A 21,104-nucleotide genomic window follows, 5' to 3' on the forward strand; every position below is an offset into this window, starting at 1 on the left:
AAACTAGAGTGCTGAGAAGTCTGCAGCTTGGAAATAGCTGAGACCCATGTTGACGAACAACAAAACCAACTGGTATGTTTGAATGTCTATTCTACATACATTTGGACTCTGGTCCTATGGACAGTGATGGAAACAACTGGAAGAGACATTCATGACGCCCTGCAGAGCTTAAACCACTCTGCAGAGAGACATGTGATGTGCACACCCGGAGGAAGCACCACCAAGCTGAGATGTTTTTGAAAATGTTATCTTCTTATTTTCACTATTAAATTAACAATTTCTTTGTTTGCTCATAGGATGCAGTTTGCCATGAGATGAGATCAATGAGGAATGGGATAACTGCTAATACATTTGTTGAACTGTGTACCTTTTCAGTAATTTAGGGTGATTTGACGTATGCTGAGTATAAAAATGTTTGCATTGAAACTGTCAGACATGAGGTATTCATACCTGGGAACTTTTCAGGCATAAAGGTCAAAAAGGGGGGAAATGTTAGATTTGTATTGTTGATTGTCATTTATGCTTAGAAATATTTACTTATATATGCTTAGAGTTTTGTAATTAGTTGTAGATTGGTAGAGGTTTTGATCCTTGATAGTCTGCAAACTTTGTGTGTATTAGACAGCACTTTGGGAGCATGAGAGGTCATACCGTGTCTTATTATTTTATGGTAGGATTAACGTAGTTGCGTCTGTTCTAGTCTAAGTGCTCTTTGTTTAGATGAACTGCAGGACTTCCTCACCGTGTTATCTAGGATGAACCATCTAGGGTGAGGGGGAGGCTACCCTCTTCCTGACCAAGGATGTTTGACCCTTTGATCAGCAGTCCACACACACACACACACACACACACACACACACACACACACACACACACACACACACACACACACACACACAGGCAAGGTACTCTTTGTTTGTATGTAGACGTCGTATGTTAATGAACCTATGCATATTCATGTGACCTCAATAAAAGGACAGTGTATGGGAGAACGGACGAGACCAACTGGAGTCAAGCGGTTGTCCGGTTCTCTCCCGTGCACGAGTAACATGAAGAACTTTGCCTATTTGTGTCTTGCTTAGCAGTGTAATTATATTGTCTTAACGTTCCAGCGAATAGGTTTATGCTACAAACCTATCAATTAATTTAAAAGTTTTTAAGCAAATCTGAGACCAGAAGTTTTGGTCTAGGTTGACTGATAAATCTGCTTCCCACTTTGCAGTAGGAAGGGATATTGATTCATCTAATTTAGAAAGTGTTCTGTATATTTTAGATAATAATTTGGGGGATTTAAGAGTAAGAAAATGTGCCGCACTTAGTGGTGTTTGTAATTCAACTTGACTGAGGTTAAATTTCTTTTTTACTATGGATTTAATTTGTTGATATTCTAAAAACCTTGTCTTGTTGATCCCATATTGTTCAACTAGTCTGTCAAATGGAATAAATTCTGTTCCCTCTAATATATGTTCTAAGTATTTAATTCCTTTACAACTCCATTCTGGGAAATTAATCATATTATTGTTTTGTAATATGTCAGGGTTATTCCAGATAGGTGTACGTTTGCATGGGATTAATGAAGACTCCGTTATTTTTAGAAACTCCCACCATGCTGTTAGAGAAAAGCTGATGTTGATACTTTTAAAGCATTCATGTCTTTTGATGTTTGAGCTAATAAATGGTAGGTCTGAAATCTCTAGATCCTTGCATAGTGCCTGTTCAACATCTAGCCAGGGCTCAACTAAGAAGGTATGTTTTAACCATTCTGAGATGAACTGAAGCCTGTTGGCTAAGAAGTATTGGTGAAAATTAGGCAGATCTAATCCTCCTCTATCCTTGGTTCTTTGTAGCGTTTTTAAGCTAATACGCGGGGGTTTATCTTTCCAAAGGAATTTGGAAATATATGAATCCAGAGATCTGAACCAATCTTGTGATGGTTTGTTAGGGATCATCAAAAATAAGTAATTTATTTTTGGCAAGATCATCATTTTTATAGTGGCGACCCTTCCCATGAGTGATATGGGTAAAGATTTCCATCTAGTCAGATCGCCTTCTACTTTCTTTAGAAGTGGGATGTGGTTTAGTTTAGTTAAGTCTGAAAGCTTAGGAGAGACATTAATACCTAAATATTTAATATTTCCGGATTGCAGTGGGGCAGAGGAAGAATTATGGAAGGAGCAGTTAATGGGGAGAACTGTAGATTTTGACCAGTTAATTGAATAATCTGAAACTCTTGAAAACCAGTTTATTAAAGTAATTACCTCAGAGAGGTTGGTTTGTGTGTTTTGCAGAAAAAGCAACACATCATCCGCATAGAGACTGATTTTATGTTCTATGTTCTTACATTTTATGCCCTTAATTGTTGTAGCCTGTCTAAATGCTGCTGCTAGAGGTTCGATAAAAATTGCAAAAAGTGAAGGGGAGAGTGGGCATCCCTGTCTGGTGCCCCTCAGGAGACAGAAGCTGGAGGATGTCTGGTCATTTGTTCTGATACGAGCCGTTGGGGAATTGTATAATATTCTTATCCAGTTTATGAAAGAGTTTCCAAAACCAAATTTGTGTAAAGTTGCGAATAAAAATTTCCAATTAACTCTGTCAAATGCTTTTTCTGCATCTAGAGATAATATTATGGCTTCGATGTTTTTATCGTATGAGTAGTCTATTAAATTAAGTAATCTACGAGTGTTTGTTGAGGAGTGCCGACCTTTTATGAAACCAGTTTGGTCAGGATGAATTAAGAGGGGGGTCATTTTCTCTAATCTCTTTGAGAGAGCTTTGCAGATTATTTTAAGGTCTACATTTAAAAGAGAAATTGGACGATAGCTTGAGGGAAATAAAGGGTCTTTGCCTGGTTTTAGCAGGAGACTAATGTTGGCAGAATTCATATTTGGTGGTAGTCTGCCCTTTTCCTCGATTTCCTGCAACATGCTGTGGAATACTGGTGCCAAAATTGTCCAGAATTCTTTGTAGAATTCTGCAGGGAAGCCGTCTGGACCTGGAGCCTTATTATTGGGCATACTTATCAGGGCTTCCTGGAGTTCACTTGGCGTCAGTGGCGAATCCAGTTCCATTGCTTGACTGTCTAGTAATTTTGGAAGAGTTACGTTGTCAAGAAACAGATCAATTTCATTTTTAGATGGGTTTATTTGTGGTGAGTATAAAGTTTCATAGAAATCCCTAAAAATGTTGTTTATTCTTCCAGGATCATATATTGTGTTCCCTGATAAATCTTTAGCAGCACATATAGTTGTTTTTTCTTTATTTATTTTTAGCTGGTTAGCTAGAAATCGACCTGATTTGTTACTGTGTTCAAAATTCTGCAAGCGAAGTCTTTGTATAAGGAATTGTGTTTTTTTATTAATAGTTTCATTTAATTCTAGTTTTGTTTTGCATATTTTGTTCAATGTTTCCTGATCTTGGTCGCACGCCTAGGCTTCTTCTAGTGATTTGATGTTTTTTTCTAATTCCTGAATATTTTTGTTTTCTTCTTTCTTTTTGTGTGATGAGAAAGAAATTATTTTACCTCTCATCACAGCTTTCCCTGCTTCCCATAGAACAGAAGCAGATATTCCGGGAGTGTCATTAAAGTCTAAATATGAAGTCCATTCCTTTTTAAAGTATTTAATAAAGTCTTCATCTTTAAGTAGTGATATATTAAATCTCCAGTTTTTACTTGGCGTAGTATTATTCTTGTGCATTAGTGTTAAAGATACAGGAGCATGATCGCTGACAGCTATAGGATGAATCTCAGTGTCTGAAATGTCACACAGCAGTGAGCTGCTGACCAAAAAATAATCCAGACGAGAGTAAGAGTGATGAACATGCGAGAAAAAAGTATATTCCTTACTGGTGGGGTGAAGAGAGCGCCATGCATCGCAAAGACCAAAGTCGTTCATATACTGTTTGATTATATTTGTGGACTGCCAATTACGCTGAGTTCCTGTTGTGTTGAGCCTATCCATTTCTTCATTTAGTCCAAGGTTGAGGTCACCGCCAAGAATGAGTGTGCAATCAAGGTGTTCAGAGAGTGCACTAAAAAAACCGTGGAAGAATGAGGGTTCATCAACATTTGGACCATATATACTAACAATACATAGTTTTTTGTTCAATATTGATAGTTTAATAATTAGAAATCTACCCTCTGGATCTATAACTGTATCGAGTACTGTAAAATTAACATTTTTATGTATTAAAATTGCTACTCCCCGTTGTCTAGAATTATAACCGGCTGCAAACACGTTAGGAAACTCAGGTGTTTTAAGTTCATTTAAACCTGTGACAGGTTTGTGAGTTTCTTGTAATAAAACAACATCTGCCTGTAGTTTTTTAAGCTGGTTAAATATTTTTAACCTCTTTCCTCTGGTGCCAGCTCCATTTACATTCCATGTGACAAACCTCAGCATGCCCTTAATTGTGCGTGTATGTTTAATGATGTATGCTGGGTGTTTCGTTTAGACAGGTGGAGAGAATATGGAAACATCCCTTGTTTGTAAATAGAAAGAGAAAAAGAAGTGTGGTGAGAGACTCCATAAGTCTGACTATGTGTGTGAATATTCACTAATATGAACAAGCGTGGCTTGCTTATGTGTCCTGCAAGTCTGTGCGTGCTGTGAGGCTGTTGTGAATGTGCTTGCCAAAACGGCAATTCTACTGGGTAATAACACTGCCTCCAGCAGATTTTGCAAGAGTTTGGTGTATTCTACAGGTTTCCCTGTAGAGGTTGTCACACCTCGTCTCACTCACTGCACTACAAAGAAATGTACAGTAGCAAATGTATACTGGCTATCAGTGTATATTGTCTCTCTACAGCTTTACACGCTTCCGTTAAAGCTAGCATCTCTGCTGCTCAAGCAAATATGAAACATGCTAGTTGTCCTACATAGATAACTCTCTCTCACTGTCTGCTACAGTAAAACCTGTTCTAGTCTGTCCCTCTGCTATTGTAAAACTCAAATCATCAACAAACCAAACCTTTCCCTCAACGAGTGACACATCTATTAAGTCATCCCTCGGCTTACACTTCTTCTCCTCGCGCTCTCTACACTCATGAGAAGTGCCCTTCCTCCGTTGGCAAAAAGGGTTGGACAGATTCAGAATTGTGCACCACTTTATGGTAATATGTGTGGTTGTGAGAGTAACAGTAACATTAAAGACAAGTGTCTTGTAGGTGATAGAAATGTAAGTTGTCTGCAGTAGTAAACATCTACCTCGTGTGGAACTAACAATGTCAAAAGGTGAAATAAACCATTTCCTGAAACATTGTACAGCTTAAGCTGCTGCACATACTGATCTCACGCATGGAGGTAAAGCACGAGCAACTAGAGCTTATCTTTTAGGATAGTAAGTTACTGGCTTCACTTGTGGAAAAAGTGCTGTTAGTTATTTTACAGTCACCTGGCATTTGTGCTGTTCACAGAACCACAAGTCCATCGCTGGACCTCCTCTGCGCTGTCACTTTTTGGAGCTTGGCACGCTCCCTCAGGTTCCATTTTCCAACGCTGCTGAAGATTTAAGGGCAGAGCACGTCGTACACCTTAGTTGTTTTCCTTAACGTCAACGTCGAAACTCTTTCATCTTATTTAAGATTTGCTATTCAAAATCTCCTTGTGACAATCCTTTGGAAGCCCAGTAGCACAGCTCTCTGTGCTGAAGGTGATCTCTGATCCTCCTGAAGACTCTCTCCAGGCCTCAGCTTCCATCTTGTGGGCGATCCTCTCAGTCACTCCTTCTCGTCATGGCACCTCACGACATCTACAAATTGAAAAAATGACACTCCTCTCGCCACACGGCTTTCGCCATGTGTCAACTCCCCAATGAGACATGTACAAGAGTGTTGCACAGTCTCCCTAAAACAATCTCCAGGGTTTGTCCCTTGGAGCACCTTCACTCCAACCTGTAACCCTGTGTAAAAACATTAGTCAGCAGTTAAATGTTCAGCTTGTTTAGCTCCCAGCTCCTGTATCCTAGAAGACAAAGTCTTAAAATTAAAACAACTTCACATTTGCAACAAACTATAGATCATAAGAGTAATAAAGTATTCAGCATCACAGAGACAAGTATCATTGCAGGTTTATTCTAAACTCATTAAACTCCTACTTTTTCCCATAACTTGTTCCAAATCATTGAACATCTCAACGTCATTCCACATTGTAATCAGTGACTTCCCTTAAGTTTGTCACTCACCATGAGCCCAACAGTGTGGTCAGAAAATGAGCTCTATGTAACTATTCTGTAACCACTGCACATCTGTTCAATTGTCACTTGTCTGTCTGTGCTGAATCCTTTAAAAGCACTCTAAAAGAAAAACAAACATCAGCCAAACACACGGTTCATCCTGGTTGTCAGGTGTCGGCCATCCAGATTCCAGAGGAGCTGTGAAAAGTCGTAAAGTTAACACTCGCTGTGGAAAAAGTAACAATGGTCTCATCACAGTATGTCTCACACTGCATTAATTTCTCCCCAGTAACATTCACATTTTCTCCAACATTCTCTCAACAACACAGTGCAATTTCATCATCAACATATAGCCTGTAACTACAGTTTTCTTCATACAAAATCTCAGTAATCCTGTGGTAGAGAAACATCATTAAGTTGTGTCCTGCTGTAAATCACATGATCAAATCACATGATTAACCATCTGCTGTAAAAAGAAATGTAAATGTTAGCGCTGCGCAGGTGTATACACTCTTTCTCACAGTAATCTCTGTGAGCAACACAAGGTAGTGAATGACACACACATGGTAAATTCACAGACAGAGAATTTAAACTAAAAAGGTTAAATTTTCAGAGTTCACATAGTCATGTGACCCAAGTTTCCTCCTGTGGTCTCCTTCTGCTCCTGCAACAGAGACACACACAGAGATACATCCACACCTTTGTCAGGTGGGGGTTGACTTCACACAATGGTGTTAAGTCAGTCAGTCTTGTCAGCTTTTGTCAGTCAGTCAGTTCCCCATTTATTTTAAAATTCTTACTCATTCACTCAGTGATTCCTTCTTTTGCTAATTGTGGAAATTATCGTCGCATTCGTTTCCACGCTCAGCAAAACGACATCATTTCAAAAAGAAAAAGAATTTAGACTGGATTTCCTCGTTGAATCCTTTTGGACAGGAACTTGTTTCCTAATTGTCCCAAATAAGAGCCAATTTTAATTTTGGAGAAGCTCACTTTGCAACAGTTTTCTCGACGACGCTTCGGTTCTAATCGTGCAGATCTGCTCAAACAGAGATCATCAAACAAAACTTTCAGTGCACCATGAAAGTAACAAAATAAAAGAAAGAAAATAAAGGAAAGAAAGAAAATAAAGGAAAGAAAGGCCTTGTTAAAGTCATGACACGTGTTCTTCATGCCAGGGGGATGAATCGTACCAACCCAATTGGCAGGTTCAACTTAATAACAAAAGACAAATCAACAGCCAGTTTAATCTCAAACATTCATCCAATCAGCCATACACACAACATACAGCATAACCCTGTTGTCTTAGCACATAATAAGTTTCTTCTCATGTAACTAAATGTGTGCCATGGTGAAACTTCTTCACACACCAGAAACTCACAATCAGCTCACTCAGCTCACTCATTTAAGACCTCTCATCAGCATTCTGTTTCCTCCTCTATGATGCAACCATCTGTCCTCCTATAATATTCAGTCCACTAGTCTATGTATCACTTTCATCTTACTAGTGACTTGGACAAGATGACAAACAGAATCTCATGCTTAAGATGCTGTCTGGTCTTCATGAGTATCATTGTATGTGTATATGCATGTAGGGTTAGTATAGTTAATGCATTTTCTGTATGTTTTTGTGTTCCTCTCTCATCACACTTTCATTATTCTCATCACTGCTTAAACAACACACATCTCTCTCTCTCTCTGTTTTTTTTTTTAACTGTACTTTTCTCCAAAACAGAAAATAGCATTACAGCTGTTTCAGACTGAGAAACACCAAACACTCTTCACGCTATCATTCATCCACACAACTATTTTATTCCTTTTTGTCCACTGGGCAGGTGATCTGCAGAATCACGTCTGCCCCAGCTGGATACCTTTTCACACACACCATGACGTCAAACATGCTCACACTCACGGAATGGATCAGGAGAAAAACTTTCTTCATCTTCACACTCTGGGACAGAAACACCATATGTTTTTTTTTTTTTTTGTGTTGTGTCAGGGATGGATATGTAGTTGTAACGTTTGTGTTCACTAACTTTACTTTCTGTTTCCTTCTCTGCCTAGTCTGTCTTGGACTCAGTGTTGCTCCTAATGTCTCTCCATACTCAGCCTTTAGTCTCTCCTCCACCTCTGCCTCTGCTCTCTCACGCTCTTCTCTGGCTCTTCTTTCTGCTAACATTCTTGCTCTTCCTAATGCTTTTCTATGGTGTTGTTCTAAAGTAGTTGCAGTGGATTGAGCTGTTTCATCCTCAGGTTTCACAACTACTGCTTGCAACATTGCTCTTTTAACATTCTGTGCTTCTCTTCTCTTCTGAGCCTGCTCCAGCCAAAACTTAGCAACAGCTAACTGCAATTCCTTCCTCCGCTTCGCTTTCCCTGTTTTACCTGCTACATTTACAGCTATTCTTTCTACAAGCATTTTACACTGAACTTCCACTAATGTCCCTTCAAATCCATATTTCTCACACCAACAACCTACATACTGTGTGCTGCCTGGTAAACATTTCTCCATAAATTTTACATCTCCTTCTAAGGCAGACTTACACATTTTATTCTCCATTACAAGACAACAATCAGCCACACTCACGCAGACCACGTCTGGCCTGCACACACACACAACATAGGCCTATCGCTTGCGTCTGCACGCACAGGTAGCGCTCTCTGTTGAAAACTCTCAAACGCCCCATATGGCGGAGAATTCAACCTTCGGACACTCTCTAACGCCCACAAATGGCGGAGATTCCGGACTCTCTTCACAGCGGAGTCACCGAACCTAGGTTATCTCCACGCCCCACACGGCGGAGAAGCCTGCGTCTCTCACGTGGCTAGCGCGCTCCCGTACCTGCGGTCAACGCAGGGTCACGTAGCCGCTCTCTAAGGCCTTCTGTACTCACTGTTTGTTTACGTTCATGGGAAGAGTCTCTGGATCCCGTCAATCGTCATCCATCCCGAGGGGAGTTCAGGCGCAAACTTCCCGGCCTGGTGACAAAGCAAAGTGAAACACCAGGGCTTTACGTCAATCATCCCAGACGTTGCGGTGGCGTCCTCTCCCTCTCCTCGGTGGATGCAATGTGTTAGGCTCCGGCTCCGAAGGACCAAATAAATGTTGGGTCTAAACTCAGACCCCGCTGTATCCAGGACTTATTCCCATGAAAGAAAAACAAGGCAACAGTGATCGATCGATTACTTGCGCAAGGGAGGCCTCTCATCTGTGTCCAGCACGACAATGACCCCGATGATGGCCTCCTCTCGCTGCCTTTTATTGACAAACTTCAAACAATAGTTTACAAAACACCTCCCCTTGCAACCCCCTTTGGTTACAAAGACAAGACACTGTATGTAAATGTATACACTGTGTGTGTGTGTGTGTGTGTGTGTGTGTCAGACCTCCTGCTGACCAAAGGGTTGTAAACCCAGGAAGTTTACATCGAAAGAAACAGATCTTTCAGATAGGATGTATCTACAATAAAACCTCCCCCAGCACAGAGTGGTTGGAGAGGTGGTCAGGATCAACGGAATGGCTTTGATCCTACTGCTTAAACTAAGACTGTACAAATTTAAGAAACACAATGGCAACATTCAACAATTAGACTTAACACCCGGAAACGACCGTGAGAAGCTTCATTATGTCACGGCTGCCGAGGCGAGCCGTGTGGATTTAGAAGGAGGACCCAAGATGCAGGCAGTGGATGAGATACCGGTGGTTTTATTTACAGAGGTGTAGTGGCAAACAAACAGTGGGGCATAACAAACAACTAAAGACACCTAAACTGGGAGAACTAAAAATAACAGACCTGGGAGCATATGACAACGGATGATGAATAGCAGAGAGACGCAGACGAGGAACAGGACACCGTGGAACACAGGGTAACAGACTGACACGGAGGAACACAGACGAACCGGCAACAGGCAGGAGAACACACAGGGCTTAAATACACACACCAGTAATCAGGGGATGAGAGACAGGAGGGCAACACAGCTGGGAGGAATCTGGGCTGACGGGACAGGGGAAACGTAAACTGAACACACTCACATACGACGCGGACCTTCACAATAAAACAGGAAACTCAGACACATGGAACCAGACAAGACATTGAACTAAACAGACAGATTCACAAACAGATGGGGTGACACCATAGACAGAGACACAGACTCAAAGGCAGACCAAATATAACACACAGAACTCAAACAATAATAATCATCATAAACTAGAAAATGATAACTAAAAGCGCTGGGTCACCGACCCAGGACCATGACAGTACCCCCCCCCCCCCCCTCAAGGGCTGGCTCCAGACAGCCCAGCAGAAACACAAAAACGGACCAAAACCAAAAAAGAAAAGCACCCGACCAGGGTGGGCGGAGGGGGCCCAGGACGGAGGGACAGAGTCCAAAAAGGCCCAGATGGTCAAGTTCAGGAGGCCGACCATGCGAATGGCAGCGGGGCAGGTCCCGATGCCGGCCACGCAGTAGGCAGTGGCGTGGAAACAGTTCTGGGGGCCGACCGTGCGGACGGCAACAGCGGCGTGGAAACAGTTCTGGGGGCCGACCGTGCGGACGGCAACAGCGGCGTGGAAACAGTTCTGGGGGCCAACCGTGCGGACGGCAACAGCGGCGTGGAAACAAGTCCGGAGGCCGGCCACGCGGAAGGCAGTGGCGGCGTTCAGGAGGGCGTCCACGGTGGCGGAGATGCCCAACAAGCGGCCAGGCAGATGACCGACGATGGCGGACGCTGATGAGGAGGCTGGACCAGACGAGGCGGACGCTGATGAGGAGGCTGGACCAGACGAGGCGGACGCTGATGAGGAGGCTGGACCAGGCAAAGCAGCTGATGCTGAAGCAGAAGCCGGACCAGGCGACGCTGATGAGGATGCTGGAGCCGGACCAGACGAGGATGAAGACACAGAGGCTGGACCAGACGAGGATGAAGACACAGAGGCTGGACCAGACGAGGATGAAGACACAGAGGCTGGACCAGGCGAAGCAGATGAAGACACAGTGGCTGGACCAGGCGAAGCGGATGAAGACACAGTGGCTGGAGCAGGCGAAGCGGATGAAGACACAGTGGCTGGAGCAGGCGAAGCGGATGAAGCAGTGGCTGGACCAGGCGAAGCGGATGAAGCAGTGGCTGGACGGGCTCCTCGGGCCCCCCAGCTGACGAGGCAGGACGCTGGACGGGCTCCTCGGGCCCCCCAGCAAAAACAGTCTCAGAACCAGTGGGCACTGGAGCCCCTGGCACACACAGAACAGAACCAGCAGGTGCGGAGACCTCTGGCAGGGACGCAACAGAACCAGCAGGCACACGGGCCTCTGGCAGGGACGCAACAGAACCAGCAGGCACACGGGCCTCTGGCAGGAACGCAACAGAACCAGCAGGCACACGGGCCTCTGGCAGGGACGCAACAGAACCAGCAGGCACACGGGCCTCTGGCAGACAGAAAGTGGACTGCAGCTGCACTGAGCAGTGACTCAGCTCAGGCAGCGACAGTCCGGTGCAGTCCTCAGCTGGCTTCTTAACCTCCAGGGGTCCAGAGTCAGCTGGGGGCTCAACCCCAGCCTCTGGGGAGGCCCTGGAGCGTGTCGCAGTCTCAGAACTGGCCAGCTCTTGAGGAATGTTTCCATTGTTCTTGGGTTTGTCTCTCTGCTTAGAGTACGAAGTAGTTGAACTGTCCGTTATGGGTTGGACTGACATGGCTTGCTGTACAGGAGGAGTAGGTGAAGGTGATAGCTGAACAGGTGGTGGAGCAACTGACACAGGATGCAGGGCTGGTGGCTGCTGAACAGGAGGCTGAACTGAGGATAAAGCTAATGATTCTTCTGCCAACCGGGCTACTGACTGGGCCATGGATTGTAACAGCGTTTGTAATAAGTCTGGCTGTGACTGTAATTGAGCTATGGATTGTGAGGCTGAATGTGGCGGAGGTGGCGACTGGGCTTCTGGCCGGGCGGCTAACTGAGCTTCTGGCCGGGCGGCTAACTGAGCTTCTGGCCGGGCGGCTAACTGAGCTTCAGGCGATAAACAGTTTTTGTCCTGTGCCGTACAGAACATCACCCCTGAGTAAACGGTCCCACAGTTCAGACCAATAATACTGTCCTGTCCACTCACCACAGCTGGCCGCTCGGAAATCCCCAGGTCCAACTGTGGCGAGGAGCGTCGGCAGCGTGAGCGCCGTTTCCCCCTTGAAGGCTGGGTTGACGGGCCGGGCAGAACATCCTCTGTCGGACCGGGCAGTGAAGCATGAGTTGCAGGGTGGGTGGTAGCAGCCGGGGGGTGAAGACGGAGTCCGTTCAGAATGAAATTCTGTGCGAGCGGGTGAAGTGAGCTGAGCAGCCAGGGGAGACCAGAAACCAAGCGCTGTAGCCGATTAGCCACGGCTTGGCGAAATTCTCTCCCCTCGTGCTCCAGCCACGCGTTAATTAATTTGTCCACGGAGTAAACAATGTCCTCCCGGAGCTCCTTGGGCGGGTTGAATGCTGCTGGGTCCATAGTGGCCGGTTCGTACTGTCACGGCTGCCGAGGCGAGCCGTGTGGATTTAGAAGGAGGACCCAAGATGCAGGCAGTGGATGAGATACCGGTGGTTTTATTTACAGAGGTGTAGTGGCAAACAAACAGTGGGGCATAACAAACAACTAAAGACACCTAAACTGGGAGAACTAAAAATAACAGACCTGGGAGCATATGACAACGGATGATGAATAGCAGAGAGACGCAGACGAGGAACAGGACACCGTGGAACACAGGGTAACAGGGTAACAGACTGACACAGAGTTACACAGACTGACACGGAGGAACACAGACGAACCGGCAACAGGCAGGAGAACACACAGAGCTTAAATACACACACCAGTAATCAGGGGATGAGAGACAGGAGGGCAACACAGCTGGGAGGAATCTGGGCTGACGGGACAGGGGAAACGTAAACTGATCACACTCACATACGATGCGGACCTTCACAATAAAACAGGAAACTCAGACACATGGAACCAGACAAGACATTGAACTAAACAGACAGATTCACAAACAGATGGGGTGACACCATAGACAGAGACACAGACTCAAAGGCAGACCAAATATAACACACAGAACTCAAACAATAATAATCATCATAAACTAGAAAATGATAACTAAAAGCGCTGGGTCACCGACCCAGGACCATGACACATTAAAATCCACCTGAAGCTGCCGGAGGACACGGTGAAAAACATAGGGTTCGAAAGAGTGCATCGCATCGGGGCTCCGAAGACAGGAAGCGGGAGACCACGTCCTATTGTAGCCAAATTCAGCCACTTCAAGCAGAAGGAGCAGGGGAAGAGTCGCGGCAGAGAGCTGAAAGGAACGGATTTCAGCGTGAACGATCAGTTCCCCAGAGAGATCCTGGAATGATGCAGGGTCCTCTTCCCAGTCCGACGTAGTTTTATCCAGAAAGGCTCCCGGGCTGTCATCGCCGTGGACCGGCTCTACGTGGACGGACAGCTCTACCGCGACCCTGGCATCACTCCATGGCTGTATTGACCGCACACCAGATAAGTATCCGCTACACTATTCTCTTCACTCACACTCTCTTGTATTAACTTTTGCTTAACTATGTAATTTCAGTTTGCTAATTTAGTTTGCTAACGTCACCGTCACTCTCCGCCAACGCTTTAATTGGAATGTTTCCGTTTTTATTTCTTTTTCCCTCTCTCTCTCTTGTCGCGCACATTGCTCTTTGGTTTATTTGCTTATCTTTTCTATCACTATGTCGATCACCTGTTTCCCTATCCATCCACAAGCGACACTGTCTATTTCTACATGCTTACTCTGCACGTTCACGCACACACATGCGTTTAAAGGCAACACATTTACAACAGCCACACAGCGCACACAGATATAGGACACACGCACACATTTGCTCATATTAGTTATTATGCACACACATAGTCAGACCTATGGAGCTTCTCGCCGCGCATTTTCTTCTCTTTACTTACAAAAAAAAAATGATGTGTTTCCATTTTCCTCACCCGTCTAAGCGAGACACACAGCGTACATCATTAGCCACAAACACACAACTATGGGCATGCTAAGATTTGTCACATGGAATGTGCATGGAGCTGGCTCTAGGGAAAAAAGGTTAAAAATACTTAACCAACTTAAAAAATTACAGGCAGACGTTGTTTTATTACAAGAAACCCACATGCCTGTCACAGGTTTGAATAAACGTAAAACACCTGAGTTTCCTAATGTGTTCTCAGCTTGTTATAATTCTAGACAAAGAGGAGTAGCAATTCTAATACATAAAAATATTAATTTCACAGTACTCGATACAGTTATAGATCCAGAGGGCAGATTCCTAATCGTCAAACTATCTATACTTAACCAAAAGCTAGGTATTGTAAGTATATATGGTCCAAATGTTGATGACCCCTCATTCTTCCACGGTTTTTTTAGTACACTCTCCGAACACCTAGACTGCACAATTGTTCTTGGGGGAGACCTCAACCTGGGACTAAATGAAGAAATGGATAGGCTCAATACAGCAGGAGCTCAGCGTAACTGGCAGTCCACAAATATAATCAAACAGTATATGAGCGACTTTGGTCTTTGCGATGCATGGCGCTCCCTTCACCCCAACAGTAAGGAATATTCTTTCTTCTATTCAATTCAATTCAATTTTATTTATATAGCGCCAAATCACAACATAAGTCGCCTCAAGGCGCTTCATAGATACAGAGAAAAACCCAACAATCATATGACCCCCTATGAGCAAGCAATTTGGCAACAGTGGGAAGGAAAAACTCCCTTTTAACAGGAAGAAACCTCCGGAGGAACCAGGCTCAGGGAGGGGAGGGGCCATCTGCTGCGACCGGTTGGGGTGAGAGAAGGAAGACACGATAAAGACATGCTGTGGAAGAGAGACAGAGGTTAATAACAGATATGATTCAATGCAGAGAGGTCTGTTAATACATAGTGAGTGAGAAAGGTGACTGGAAAGGAAAAACTCAATGCATCATGGGAATCCCCGGCAGCCTACGTCTATTGCAGCATAACTAAGGGAGGATTCAGGGTCACCTGGTCCAGCCCTAACTATATGCTTTAGCAAAAAGGAAAGTTTGAAGCCTAATCTTGAAAGTAGAGATAGTGTCTGTCTCCTGAATCCAAACTGGAAGCTGGTTCCACAGAAGAGGGGCCTGAAAACTGAAGGCTCTGCCTCCCATTCTACTTTTAAATACTCTAGGAACAACAAGTAGGCCTGCAGAGCGAGAGCGAAGTGCTCTAATAGGGTGATATGGTACTACAAGGTCATTAAGATAAGATGGGGCCTGATTATTTAAGACCTTGTATGTGAGGAGCAGGATTTTGAATTCAATTCTGGACTTAACTGGAAGCCAATGAAGGGAAGCCAAAACAGGAGAAATATGCTCTCTCTTTCTAGTCCCTGTCAGGACTCTTGCTGCAGCATTTTGGATTAGCTGAAGGCTTTTCAGTGAGTTTTTTGGACATCCTGATAATAATGAATTACAGTCGTCCAGCCTGAAAGTAATAAATGCATGAACTAGTTTTTCAGCGCACTCTGAGACAGGATATTTCTAATTTTAGAGATGTTGCACAAATGGAAGAACGCAGTCTTACATATTTGTTTAATATGTGCATTGAAGGACATGTCCTGGTCAAAAATGACTCCAAGGTTCCTCACAGCGTTACTGGAGGCCAAGGTAATGCCATCCAGAGTAAGAATCTGGTTAGATGCCATATTTCTAAGCTTTTCAGGGCCGAGTACAATAACCTCAGTTTGATCTGAATTAAGAAGCAGAAAGTTAGCAGCCATCCAGGTCTTTATGTCTTTAAGACATTCCTGCAGTTTAACTAATTGGTGTGTGTTATCAGAATCAGAATCAGAATCAGAATACTTTATTGATCCCTGGGGGAAATTATTTTTTGTTACAGTGCTCCATTTTAAAACCAACATTAAGACAAGACAGACAAGACACTAACTAAGAATAGTACAATATATACATATATATACATACATACATACATAAGTCACTCATAAATAAATAGTTGGAAAATCTGGCTTCATGGACAGATAGAGCTGGGTGTCATCAGCATAGCAGTGAAAATGTATGCTATGTCTTCTAATGATGCTGCCTAAGGGAAGCATGTATAATGTAAACAGAATTGGTCCTAGCACTGAACCCTGTGGAACTCCATAATTAACCTCAGTGTGTGAAGAGGACTCTCCATTTACATGCACAAACTGGAGTCTATTAGATAGATATGATACAAACCACTGCAGCACAGTACCTGTAATACCTACAGCATGTTCTAATCGCTCTAATAGGATATTATGGTCGACAGTATTGAATGCTGCACTGAGGTCTAGCAGGACAAGCACAGAGATGAGTCCACTGTCAGAGGCCATAAGAAGATTATTTGTAACCTTCACTAAAGCTGTTTCTGTGCTGTGATGAGCTCTGAAACCTGACTGAAACTCTTCAAATAAACCATTCCTCTGCAGATGATCTGTTAGCTGTTTGACAACTACTCTTTCAAGGATGTTTGATATGAAAGGAAGGTTGGAGATTGGCCTATAATTAGCTAAGACTGCTGGGTCTAGAGATGGTTTTTGAGTAAAGGTTTAACTACAACCAGCTTGAAGGCCTGTGGTACATAGCCGATCATTAGAGATAGGTTGATCATATTTAAGATCGAAGAATTAATTAATGGCAGGACTTCTTTGAGCAGTTTTGTAGGAATCGGGTCTAAAAGACACGTTGATGGTTTGGAGGAAGTAATTATTGAAGTTAACTCAGAAAGATCAATTAGAGAAAAAGAGTCTAACTTAACATCAAGGGTACTAAGAGTAGCTGTAGATAATATTACATCTGTGGGATGATTACTGGTAATTTTTTCTCTAATGATAAAAATTTTATTTGTGAAGAAGTTCATGAAGTCGTTACTAGTTAACGTTAAAGGGATTGTTGGCTCAAAAGAGCTCTGACTTTTTGTCAGCCAGGCTACAGTGCTGAAGAGAAACCTGGGGTTGTTCTTATTTTCTTCAATCAGTGATGAATAGTAAGATGTTCTGGCTTTGCGGAGGGCTTTCTTATAAAGCAGCAAACTATTTCTCCAGGCTAAATGATGATCCTCTAAATTTGTGACACGCCATTTCCTCTCCAGATTATGAGTCATCTGCTTTAGGGTATGAGAATTATACCACGGAGTCAGGTACTTCTGATTTGAGACCTTTGTTTTCACTGGAGCTACAGTATCCAGAGTCGTACGTAGTGAGGAGGTGAAATTATTAACAAGATAATCGACCTCTGTTGGGGTAGCGTTCAGATAGCTGCTCTGCTCTATGTTGGTACAGGGCATTGAAGATGATAACAGTGGGTGGATTATATTCTTAAACTTAGTTACAGCGCTTTCAGAAAGACATCTACTTTGATAAAGTCTACTCTCCACTGCTGTGTAATCAATTATTGTAAATGTAAATGTTATCAGGAAATGATCAGACAGCAGAGGGTTTTTTTAGGAAACACTGTTAAATGTTCAGTTTCTATGCCATATGTTAAAACAAAACACATGTCCATCACTCCTACTCTCGTCTGGATTATTTTCCTGTCAGCAGCTCACTGCTGAGTGACATTTCAGACACTGAGATTCATCCTATAGCTGTCAGCGATCATGCTCCTGTATCTTTAACACTAATACAGATGAATAATACTACACCAAGAAAAAACTGGAGATTTAATACATCAGTGCTCAAAGACGAAGAGTTTATCAAATACTTTAAAAAAGAATCGACTCTATATTTAGGCTTTAATGACATTCCTGGAACATCAGCATCTGTCCTCTGGGAAGCAGGGAAAGCCGTGATGAGAGGTAAAATAATCTCTTTCTCATCACATAAGAAGAAAGAAGAAAACAAAAAAATTCAGGAACTAGAGAAAAACATCAAATCCTTAGAAAAAGCCTATGTGTCACACCAAGATCAAGAAATATTAAACAAAATATGCAAGACAAAACTAGAATTAAATGAAATCATTAATAAAAAGACTAAATTCTTAGTACAAAGACTTCGCCTGCAAAATTATGAACACGGTAACAAATCCAGACAATTTCTTGCTAACCAGTTAAAAATCAATAAAGAAAAAACAACTATATGTGCTGTTAAAGATTTATCTGGGAATACAATATATGATCCTAAAAAAATAAACAAAATTTTTAGGGATTTCTATGAAACTTTATATACACCACAAATAAACCCATCTAAAAACGAAATTGATCAATTTCTCGACAACATAACTCTTCCAAAATTATTGGACACTCAAGCAATGGCACTGGATTCGCCACTGACGCCAGGTGAACTCCAGGAAGCTCTGATAAGTATGCCCAATAATAAGGCTCCAGGTCCAGACGACTTTCCAACAGATTTTTACAAAGAATTCTGGACAATTCTGGCACCAGTTTTTCACAGGATGTTGCAGGAAATCAAAGAAAATGGTAGACTACCACCAAATATGAACTCTGCAAATATCAGTCTCTTAGGCACTCATCAACAAATACACGTAGATTACTTAATTTAATAGACCACTCATGCAGTAAAAACATTGAAACCATAATATTTTCTTTAGATGCAGAAAAAGCATTTGACAGAGTTAACTGGAAATTTCTATTTGCAACTTTACACAAATTTGGTTTTGGATCCTCTTTCATCAACTGGTTAAAAATATTATATAATTCCCCAACAGCTTGTGTCAGAACAAATGACCAAACATCCTCCAGCTTCTGTCTCTTGAGGGGCACCAGGCAGGGATGCCCACTCTCCCCTTCACCGTTTGCAATTTTTATTGAGCCATTAGCAGCAGCAATTAGACAGGCTACAACAATTAAGGGCATAAAATGTAAGAATATAGAACATAAAATCAGCCTTTATGCAGATGATGTGTTACTTTTTCTCCAAAACTCACAAACCAATATCTCTGGGGTAATTGCATTGATAAATTCCTTCTCAAGTGTCTCAGATTATTCAATTAACTGGTCGAAATCAACAGTTCTTCCGATTAATTGCTCCTTCCATAATTCTTCTCCTTCCCCACTGCAATGTGGAAATATAAAATATTAGCTCTTCTCTGAGTCTTCATTAATCCCATGCAAACTTACACCTATCTGGAACAATCCGGACATATTACGAAATAATAATATGATAAACTTTCCAGATTGGAGTTGCAAAGGAATTAAATACTTGGAACATATATTGGAAGGAACAGACTTTATTTCGTTTGACAGACTAGTTACACAATATGGGATCAACAAGAAACGATTATTGGAATATCAACAAATTAAATCCATAGTAAAAAAGAAATTTAATCCCAGTGAAGCTGAATTACAAACACCACCAAGTGTGGTACAATTTTTTTTTTAAGTCTAAAACCCCCCAAATTATTGTTTAAAATATACAGAACACTTTCTAAAATAGATGAATCAATATCCCTTCCTATTGCAAAATGGGAAGCAGATTTATCAATCAGCTTAGACCCAATCCTTTGGTCTCAGATATGCTTAACAACCTTTCAATGGATCAGAAATCCCAGTTTGCAATTAATACAATACAAAATATTACACAGAGTGCACTATACTGGTCATAGGATGTTCAAGATGGGCTATACGCCTTCCAACAACTGCTCACACTGCACAGCAAATACACCGGACAATTACATCCACGCTCTTTGGTTCTGTCCACCAGTTCAGAAATTTTGGCGTGAGATATGTGAAGACTTATCAAAGTGTCTGAAATGTAACATTCCAGCCTCCCCTTTAGTATGCTTGCTGGGCAACTTGGATGAGGTCACTGCAGAAATAAACACAGCCCACGTTGTTTTTACGGCCCTATGCATTGCCAAGAAAATGGTCCTCATTAACTGGAAAAATAAAATAATCTTAATTCTAACCAATATAGAAACCATCTAATAGATCACATTAGTCTTGATACAACATCTGCCATCACATTTGATCAATCCCTTTGGGCTCCTTTGATGGGCTTCATCACCTAGTGGGGGTGGGGGGTCATGGTTTGGTCCTGCCTTCGCTATTGTGATTGATATGGGGGTAGGGATGGCCTTAGGGCGTCTGGGGAGTCCCTAGGGACGTTTCCCTAGAGGGCCTAACCTGGGGGATGTGGCCATGACCTGGTTAGGAGCTCTGGGGGCTCTTAGATGGTGTTTTCCTTGTGGCTGCGTACAGCGGAGATGGGGGAGGGTCTGTGCTGGCGGACATTGGTTACTGGCCTGGTAGCCTGGCTGCCCCTGGGAGGGTCCGGGACGGGCGTGGAGGCTTGGGAGTCTGGGAGTGCTCCTCCCCCCGGTCTGGGGTGCTGACCGGGCCTTGGGGGCTTGGGTCCTGGCTGTTGTGTCGCCGGAGCAGTGGGCGGGTGGGTGCAGGGGGGCTCAGCCCCAGTGCAGGGGACCTCTGGTGCATCGGCCCTACTAGGGGGCTCTCTAACTGGTGGGGAGGCTGTTATATCTTTGCAGGAGGTCTCCTCACTACAGGAGCTCACTCTGCAGGTAGGGGGAGAGATATAGGAGAGGTGGAGAATGAACTCAACCTGGGTGTCTATTGTCTTGTGTAGTTTGGGAGATGATTGGATGATGGGGTGGGTGCAGTTTTCTCTGGGATGGAGTCGGGTGGGCTGCCCCTGACTCTGTGGGACTGGGCGGTGCTGCTGCTGCGGGCCCCGGTCCGGATGGGCCTGGGCCCCCTTGCCCTGGTGGGTTCCAGAGTGTGGGGGTGCCTACTGGGGTCAGCGAGGGAGCTGGCCCCAGGGAGGGGCCACATGCCCCTCCCTTTCTTCCCTCCCCATCCTCAGCTGCCTCCCTATTCCCGCTCTACCACACCCACCCACATGCAGGGCTTGGGGTGCAGGTATGTCACCAGGGTGCAGGGGAGGCACCCCCC

The sequence above is a fragment of the Copadichromis virginalis genome, linkage group LG18, assembly GCF_057382275.1.
Source record: "Copadichromis virginalis isolate Kocher_CV1m ecotype Utaka linkage group LG18, C_Virginalis_male_GT1.1, whole genome shotgun sequence".
NCBI lineage: Eukaryota > Metazoa > Chordata > Actinopteri > Cichliformes > Cichlidae > Copadichromis > Copadichromis virginalis.